The 9,773-nt window shown below is 34.7% G+C and overlaps 1 pseudogene; it reads right to left on the bottom strand.

Annotated features, from left to right (window-relative positions):
* Nucleotides 1-2,948: 2,948 nt before the first annotated feature.
* On the bottom strand, nucleotides 2,949-9,533 carry LOC143389211 (leucine-rich repeat-containing G-protein coupled receptor 4-like; annotated as a pseudogene).
* Between the last annotated feature and the right edge of the window lie 240 nt (nucleotides 9,534-9,773).

The raw sequence follows: 9,773 nt of genomic DNA, 5'->3' as shown, positions 1-9,773 counted from the left end.
AAAGATTTTCCCAATAAGTTTTACTTACTAATGTCTTTTCTTAGTACTCATTTATTTTCACTTTCATGATATATTTGAGATTTTTTTTTTTACTGGTTCTGTAACCTGTAAGTGAAGAATGACTTTTCCTTACAAATTCCTGTATGACATTGTACAAAAATCATGCCATTTTCAATTAGTTTTAAAAATAATTATTCCTAGACATTTACAGATGAAACAATATGTCTTGGATTGCTTCAAATAATCTAAGAGGCAGAAGGATTGAGGGGCTAGTGAATAAGGTGAAGATGAAACAGGGTTTATTGTGTGTTGTGGTTTTGGTGGTGGGTATGGTAAAGGGAGAGGGAGAGGGGTACCTAAACCATTCTTTTTATTGTGAAAATTTCAAACACATATAAATTTTAAAACAGGAAGAGGCATACACATTTACTAACACCTACAAAATGTGTCCAAAATTAAGAGGAACTAAGTTTTGATTGGGATCTAATTTGCTGTGGTTCAGGGATTCACTTAAATTTCATTAAACCCTTTGTTTTCTCATTTGTCCAAAGAGAGCTTGGAGATTGTAATACTGCATTTCTAGGCAACTGACTACAATTAATATCATGTAGATATTTTTAATCATTTGCTTTTAAATAAAGATTAAATTGGTGGTATTCACTTATATTTCAAAATATGTTTTCCACAATATAGTTCAGATTTAAGACAGGATAAAAGTTTTAAGTTTAAGTGTTCTTAAATATTGACAGATAACTATCAAACAATATTTTCTAATGGTTACTTCCAACATTTTTCCTAATACTGTCTTTTCTATTTAAAACTTTTTAAATTTGTCTCCATAATAGTTAATAAATGCATTAACATACTTAGTTACAAATTAAGGCAAAATATATTGCTCTCTAGAAACTTTAATAATTCAAAACATAGAGTAGAGTATTGTATTTCATACAATATATAGCACAGTTTACCACAGATTTTATAAATCTGCTTTCTATTTTTTAAATGAATGAAAAGTTTTCAATAACTTGAATTTTGAGAAAACAAGTTTAATTAAGATTACTACCAAGTTATGATTTAATATTTATCAGATGTTTAAATATACAAACCATGATAGAAAATTTTAAAACTTGTAAATAGTTGGCCTTACAAAATTACAACACACTGTAAATACGTTCCTCCCACATTTTATACAAACTACATGATTTTGATATACAAAGATTCTGTTTTTACACTGACAATGTACAACCGAGAATATTTACAATGAAAAAAGTATAAAAACCACAATTTAACATTCTGCTACTGGCAGCCACTATAAGAGGTAGCTTTAATTAAATGAAATGAACAGAAACCATGTTACCCAACTTGTGTTGTAAAAATAATTTACATAAGATAAAATTTTTTTATATGCACAGTATGTACAGTTTAATTATTAAACTGTAATCTAGCTTAATTTTTTAGTATATCCAGGATAATAATATGGCAGTAGGTTTGCTATTTAGTACATTGTTCAAAAAACATATTGAGCAATTATAACTTTAAGACTCCACAAAAAAGCATGGCAGAAGACCCTATATGAGAATCAGGTAAAATTTTTAATTTTCAAAGACATAGGACTAAACCTTATCCTTCCCCCTCCCCCCCCACTTAATGATATGTCTGTCTAGTGTAACAAGAACTCAGCATATGAACTATTGAATAGGTTTTTTTGTAAGTCATGGTATGGGAAAATTTTATAGAAGCTTCCAAGTAATAACATAAGTTTAAGAGAATCCAGTTCACTAAGAAATAAATTTAAGTGCTTTGTGTTATATTTATTTTCAGCTTCCTCCAATTAAAAAAAATGACCCCAGTTTACTTTTTGTATAATCCATACTGTAAATAGATGACATAAGAACAAAACTGGAAAATATCAGTAGAACCAATGATATTAAGAAGCATTCATTAATGGGAACATTACATGGAGCCATCAAATCCCTTAGGTACTATTAAAATCTCATTAGTAAGTAGTGTAGCCAAAACTACTTAAACTAACACATCAATTAGCCATTTATTTTGTACTAGTAATATAATTGCAAAACACTGAAAATCATGGTAAGCATAATAAAGCAATGTAAAATGACCCCAAACAAATGTACTGATTTTTTTATTCTAACAGCTGTTAATATGGTTTTTAAAACATCTTCAGGTTTATATAGATTTATAAAGCAATTGAACAAAATTTGTGATTCTCATGTAAAAGTGGAAATAGAAAACAATGATACCTATGAGTACTCTCACAGTTCTACTTGGGAGACAATCCCTTTTTTGGCCCTGTAGTAAGTTGTCCTGAGATTAATGATCAAATATTAGGTAAAATTAGCAAGACGTTTTTGTCAGTTATATAAAGTCACATTTTGAACTACCTTTTTTAAAAATATTAACAGCTGTCCTTTATCTTGTGCTTAATTCAGAAATAGGTATAAATTTGCTCCTTATGGATCTAAAAAACCTAAAAGTTATATTGCTATACCACACCCAAAATCCTTTTCAAGTTCTGTTTTAAATAGGCCACCATTCCTTGGACATTGCATTTTTCACCAATTAATAATTTAGGCACCTGTTCTTTGAAAAATATCAGATTTGAGAAATAAACTGCCACCTTCCCTTCTATGTGACACCAGGCAGTGATTACAGAAGTGCTTCCCAGATGAAAGAACAGAATAGGGTTCACTCTATAAACACTGTGAATTTGGTTGATGGGGGAAACAGTTACAAACACAGTAGTTCAGTCTTTACCTCTTGGTAGATCGCTTTTTTTTGTTTGTTTGTTTTATTTTTTTAATTTTTTTTGCCATTTCACCAAGATTTTATAAAGTTCACTTAAATTAGTTTTTCTTTTTGATTGGTATTGTTTTATTTTTATTTTTATTTTTTATTGGTTGTTCAAAAATTACAAAGCTCTTGACATATCATATTTCATACATTAGATTCAAGTGGATTATGCCTCTTGTTAGATTGTAAGTGTAGCACACCAAAGGGAATCCTCGACTCTGATAGAAGCAGGCTTGTCCACACACCTGCACTTGGTCAGAACTGTCTGAGATAAAGGAGTCTTCTTCATCTGCATAGTCAGAGTGGGCTGACTGTGTGCCACAATCAGACCAATATTTCACTGGTCTTTGGCAAGAAGCCACTGCCAATGCAGGACAGCTGTGTGATTTTATTAAGTGTTTGCATGATACTGGTTTTGTCAAAAGAAAAGATTCACAGCAGTCACATACAGTCAGGTTACCCTGCAAGTGTGAGTACATGCCACAGTCATAGTAGAAATCCTGTTCCACACAACCACCTTGGCTACTGATGGAAACTAAAACTGATCCACTTTTCTTGGTAATGCGTCACTTCAGTAACTTCCAGTCTTCTTTAAATTTTGGATTGAAGAAAACATACAGGACCAGATTAAGGCAAGCAGGCAATGGGAAAAATATCAGAGTAACAGACTACATTATTTCAGGACTGATAGAGATTGTAGTGGTAAATGGTGCAAATGAGAAAAATGCAACAGGGCAAAAAAAGATGGAATTGATGAAAATTAGCCAAGCAACATGCTTAATCATGCTAGATTGTGAGTTTTCTGAGAGGTCTTCTTTTTCCAAGTTGCAGTAAAGTTTAGTGTAGATGATGGCCATTAATAAAAATGCTAGTGAGTTTAACAGCACTAAAATCACAGTAAATCCTAATGATGGCGTCTCTCCTGTGGGAAATGGCAAGCACAAGGGTGATGCAGAATATTCCCCTCTATGGAAAAGGGGGAAACAGCCTGATACTTCAGCACCCAGAAAAGCAAAATGGGCCGCAATCCGGAACTGCTTGAGATGATTGCTTTTCCCATTTTTCATGATATTTTTTGCAGATAACCTTCTTTTAACAGCTGCTAACATTAATAAAAATATGGCACTTTCTGAGGAAAAAACTGTAAGGAACACAGCTGCTTTGCAGCCACTGCCAGTCTCCCACCAAATGCCAAATTTAGCAAATCTGCCCCAGGATACGACATCAAGAAAAGTTAAGATGCCAGTATAGATTCCCATGAATAAGTTAGACACAGAAATCAAGCCTATGAACAACTTGGAGGAAGGGAGTGATGTACAAGATGTGAAGGTTTTTAAAATGACTAGCAGGTTGAAAAACAATGCAACTAAGAAAATGAACCACATGGTGGGACGTATCATCCAGCTTCCCAGTAAATATTCACGGGGCTTAAAAGCACCTAACATTAAAAAGAAACAGAAACATGAAAGACAATTTAGAAAATACCATATTTTATTTAATATTCTTGATAGAATGACTAATGATGGTTGAATCTAGAATAAATCAGCTACCTAATTGAATTGAACCAAACTGAAAAAAAAATATTGCTTTTAAGATATTTCAGTCACAGACTAGGCTACTTTAAAAATTAAGCAGCTTAATATCTTGGGGTAGCTGGCACACACCTATAATCCCAGGGACTGAAGAGGTTTAAGCAGGAGGGGATGGCAAGTTCAAGGCCAGCTTCATCAAATAAGCAAGATCCTGTCTCAAACTAAAAACATAAAAAGGGCTCCAGGGAGGGTACTTAGTAGTAAAGCTCCCCAGGGTTCAATCACCAGTACTGAAACAAAACATAACCAGATAACTTTCTTTTATTATTTGGTAAGGCCATATAGAGATATTTCCAAGAAATTTTCTACATTTTCTTTTACTTTATTCTTTTTTTAAATATTTTTTTTAGTTATAAATGGACACAATATCTTTTTTTTATGTGGTGCTGAGGATTGAACCCAGTGCCTCACACATGCCAAGCAAGCACTCCACCACTGAGATATAACCCCAGCCCTCTACTTTTCCTTATACTAAATATACAAAGCACAGTATCTACCAAATAAAGTTACTTAAAATATTGAGGGTCTGGAATCAGATAGTTCATAACTTGCTACTCTTACCTTAAAAAAGCCACTTAAGCCTAATAAGTTGCATTTTCTGATATGTAGATAATAATGCCTACTTAATACAGTTGACTGCTTAAGTAAATTTGTATACATAAATACTTAAGCAGGCTTCTGGGCACATACTGGAACTTTAGTAAATATTAGCTTTTTTTTCTTCCTTCCTTATCCCTATGTACTTCATTTAAAAAAAATATTCATATTAGTTGTTGATGAACATTTATTTGTTTGTTTGTTTGTTTATATGTGGTGCTGAGAATTGAACCCAGTGCCTCCAACATGGCAAAAACTTTACCATTTACCACTGAGCCACAACCCCAGCTCTCTATATATTTTATAACTGTATATGTATGTATATACACAGATTTGTAACATTTTAAACCCAGTTTCTTATGGCATTTAACAGCAAACTGCTGAAGTTGGTTATGGTAGATAATCAATGTTAAATATTCATACAAAGCTTGGCACAAAACAAAACCCCTATATAATAGTAAAACATATATATATATATATATATATATATATATATATATATATATATATATATACACACACACACACACACACACACACTAATACTTATATACATACATATATAGGATCGCAAGAATGCACTTAGTAGCTGAATTGCTGGTTCTAATAACTGACTTTGACATGCTGGTAATGTCGCAAATGAAAAATATTTCATTTATAATTAGGAAGTGAAAATGTTTGACTATAAAGAGCAAGATAACTATGTATTATGATTGCCTAAAAGATGTTTTAACTTTTCGAACTGTCATGAAATTTGACATATACAATAGAACTACAGTTCTGCATCATTTATCTGATTTTCAATGAACACAAAATTTTTAGTCAAATTTCTTTTCACTCTGAACCGTCAGGAAGTGCTAGAATGAAAGTTCTTTCTCACATTTTATTTGCGGGGAGGGCAGTATAGGGACTAACCCCAGGGGTGTTCTACCACTAAAGTATATACCCAACCTTTTTCACTTTTTATTTGGAGACAGGATCTCTCTAAATTGGCAAGGGTCTCATTAAGTGGCTGACACTGGCCCTGCACTTGCAGTCCTCCTGCCTCAGTCTCCAGAATGAACCCGATTATAGGTGTGTCCAGTACTACAAAAATACTGTTTCCTGCCAGGCAAAATGGCACACACCTATAATCCCAGAGGCTCTGGAGGCTGAGGCAGGAGGATCATGGATTTAAAGCCAGCCTCAGCAACTTAGCAAGGCCTTAAGCAACTCAGTGGGACCCTGCCTCTATAAATAATATATATAAAAAAGGGCTGAGACTGTGGCTCAATGGTTAAGCACCCCTGGGTTCAATCCCCAGTACCACCATCCCCTCCAAAAAGTATGTTGTTTCCTTCTCACTGATCATCAGTTCTGTGTAAAATCTCCAACACTTGAATCATTCATGGGAAAAAGAGTAAACTGCACTCCTAACTGTCAAAAATTAATATCTGCACAATAAAATAAATTACATAAATGATTCATGCTAGTTGCACTTACTCATCTGTTAAAATTAAGTTTGTTCTCCTTCTCCACACAAGGAAATGGGTTAAATATTCAAAGCATACATACATAGACCCTTAAGAAGCTCACAATTCAGCATCAGTTATTAGTGAATTCACAGCGCTGATGATTCTAAGTTATAAAATTAATGGCCAACCCAGGCATGGTGGCACACACCTGCAATCCGAGTGGCTCAGGAAGCTGAGACCAGAGGATTGTGAGTTCAAAGCCAGCCTCAGCAACACTGAGTTGCTAAGCAACTCAGTGAGACCCTGTCTCTAAATAAAATATTAAATAGGGCTGGGGATGTGGCTCAGTGCCTGAGTGCCCCTGAGTTGAATCCCTGTTACCCCGTCACCCTCCCTACCCCCAAAATTAATGGCCAGGTCATCCTGTGACATCATACTAATAGGAATCTATTTGGTAGCACCTGATTTAACAAAAAATATTTAAAATCTTGCCTTTATGGTAAAAGTATAAATCAAAGTTCTCTGGTAGGCAAAGCAGAATATGACATTACAATCAAGTAAACATTGTAATCATTTAATAACTTTCCTAAAACTACAACTTCAATGAATTAAATAAGAAATAATAGACAAGATTGCATTTAAAAAAATTATAGGTCCATGCTTATAATCCCAGTGGCACAGGATGCTAAGGCAGGAGGATCACAAGTTCAAAACTAGCTTCAGCAACTTAGTGAGGCCCAAAACAACTTAATGAGACCCTTCCTCAAAATGAAAAAGTAAGACAGGTTGGTGATGTGGCTCAGTGGTTAAGAAACCTTGGATTCAATCAATACCCAAAAATAAAATGAAATAATAATAATAATAATAATAATAATAATAATAAGAAGAAGAAGAAGAAGAAGAAGAAGAAGACTGGGGACAAAGCTCAGTAATAAAGCACAAGCTTTGCATTTTGGAGGCCCTGGATTCAATCCCTGGCACTACAATAAATAAAGAATAATATAAAAACAAAAAAAAATTATGGACCTGTGACTTACTTCAGAACTAGTTCTAGACCTAAAGGACCATCAAGAAATTCCCTCTCCAACTTGATGTACATGACCCTCCCCTGCAAGAGCTTGTTAATATGCAGATTCTGATTCAGTGGTATGAGCTTGAGATTCTGCAAGAGATGCTGGTACACTGACCACACTATGAATCAGAAGGCCTTACAGGATCATCTAGCCCCACTCTTATAAAATAGAAATAACATCCATCGCCAGGAAGATTAGATATATTTGCCCAATGTTTACTTAAAGTAAAATATTACAGCCAAATGGGTTGATCATTACCTGTTGGGGGTGTACAATGGATAATTATTTGACTATGCTCTTCATTTTCAGCAGTGCTGGTGACATTTGCTGCATCAGTGGTACATGAATATACAACAAAGTATGTTGAATTAAAAGTGGGCAGCTCAAAAGAACCAAATGTTCCCACAATTTTCTCTCCCCTGCATGATGTTAAAGTTCATTGTATACAAATGTGGCTTGATAACACATTAAATATGCCAGTAACACAGGAAAGGCCATTTTTCTCACAGACCTCATATTGATCCTTCCCAAACTGATTACAACACATGCATTTTGATTAATGCCTTAGGGAGTGTTCTGTTTCTAAAGGTTCATGTACTTGCCTTTTTCCTTTGTCACACTATGGTATCTTGAAGGCTGTTATCTTCTATGTTTAAATTTGCATAAGAGTCACAGCCCCAAAATGCACAGCACTGATAAGCATATGATACTGATAAAGACCTGGGGGAAAAATGTAAAATACACTCTGAGTAGCAACTTCATAGACATAATTTTGTTTTGTAAAAAGCATTTTAATCTTTGAAAACCCCAACCTACGTGTCAGAAAAGTCTAAGTATCATATAATTTAGTCTTGACAATTTATCCTCTAGGAACCTTATCTATGTTATACACTCTGGTAAAGCTCATAAAAATGATCATAAATATACACCACAAACTTTCTCCCTTTCAATGAGGTGTCTCTTATGAAAGGTGGATGCAAATCAAGTATATATAAAGTTTCATAATAATACTGCAATTTAAAGTAAAACTGTTGCCAGGTGCAATGACACAGGCCTATAATCCAAACTGTCATATCTAAAACAGTTTTTTTGGTCAATGATTTCTCCAGCCCTAACAATGATTCTATGGGGTGCCTGACATCCTCTCATGAAATACCATTTCTACTTAAAGCAGGTAGTATTTCTACCCCCAAACACTGGCTTTGGCTTCTCATAAGCCAAAGCCCATTAGAGCCCAGGATATTTTGGGGAAACATGCTAGAGACAGTGGTACAAGAAATTTATCTGGTTTAAGAGAGAGCCCCGGGCAGATGAGGTGGCACATGCCAGTATTCCCAGCTACTTGGAAGGCTAGGCTAGGAAGATGGCAAGCTTAAAGTTAGCCTATACAACTTAGTGAGACCATATCTCAATATAAATCCTTTTTAAAAGGGCTGGAGATGTAGCTTAGTGGTAGATTGCACATGCAAGATCCTTGTTCAATCCCCATACTCATATATTATATATATATATATATATATATATATATATATATATATATATATATATATATATATATATATAGAGAGAGAGAGAGAGAGAGAGAGAGAGAGAGAGAGAGAGAGAATCTGTAGGAAGCCTGTACACTCCCTTTCCTTAGCTAATTCATGTGGTTAAACCAACTCCAGTTGGCTTCTCTGATTCTTCAGCCCAAACATTCACACTGGGTCAAGCAGGGAGGCAGAAATTTATGAGGGATAAACGCATCCTCCCTGCCATCTGGAGCCACCCCAATTCCTGTGAAACCTCCTAACATAGCCCTCTCCCCATCAGTCCTACTCAGTTAAGTGCTGTCTTGTTCTAAGCACTCAATTTGAGAAAGAACCTCCTTCATTGGCCTCTCACATCCTTTGATTATCTCTTTGATGGGTATAAATGGTCTTTAACTTGTCCAGCTCACACATCTGGTAAGTGGCAGAGCTGAAGGTTTGGACATTCAGGCTTTTAACCACCAAGTTTAATGCCATATACCATCTAGCCTCATTAAACTAAAAAAAAAAAGCAAAACAAAAAAATAGGGCCCTGAGCCAAACCAAAAAAAAAAAAAAAAAAAATGAAATCCCACTCCATATTTTATACTTGGCCTTGAACACACCTTGTAAGTATTGCTGAGAAATAAAGTTGATGGTGCCAATTTTGTAGAGTCTGGTAGTCATTTGCACTGCTCACCAATGACTTCTGGCTCTTCACCTTCTGGGAACCTGCAG

Source organism: Callospermophilus lateralis, unplaced genomic scaffold (assembly GCF_048772815.1).
Source record: "Callospermophilus lateralis isolate mCalLat2 unplaced genomic scaffold, mCalLat2.hap1 Scaffold_550, whole genome shotgun sequence".
In the NCBI taxonomy this organism is placed as follows: Eukaryota; Metazoa; Chordata; class Mammalia; order Rodentia; family Sciuridae; genus Callospermophilus; species Callospermophilus lateralis.
This window is presented reverse-complemented; position numbering and strand designations above follow the sequence as displayed.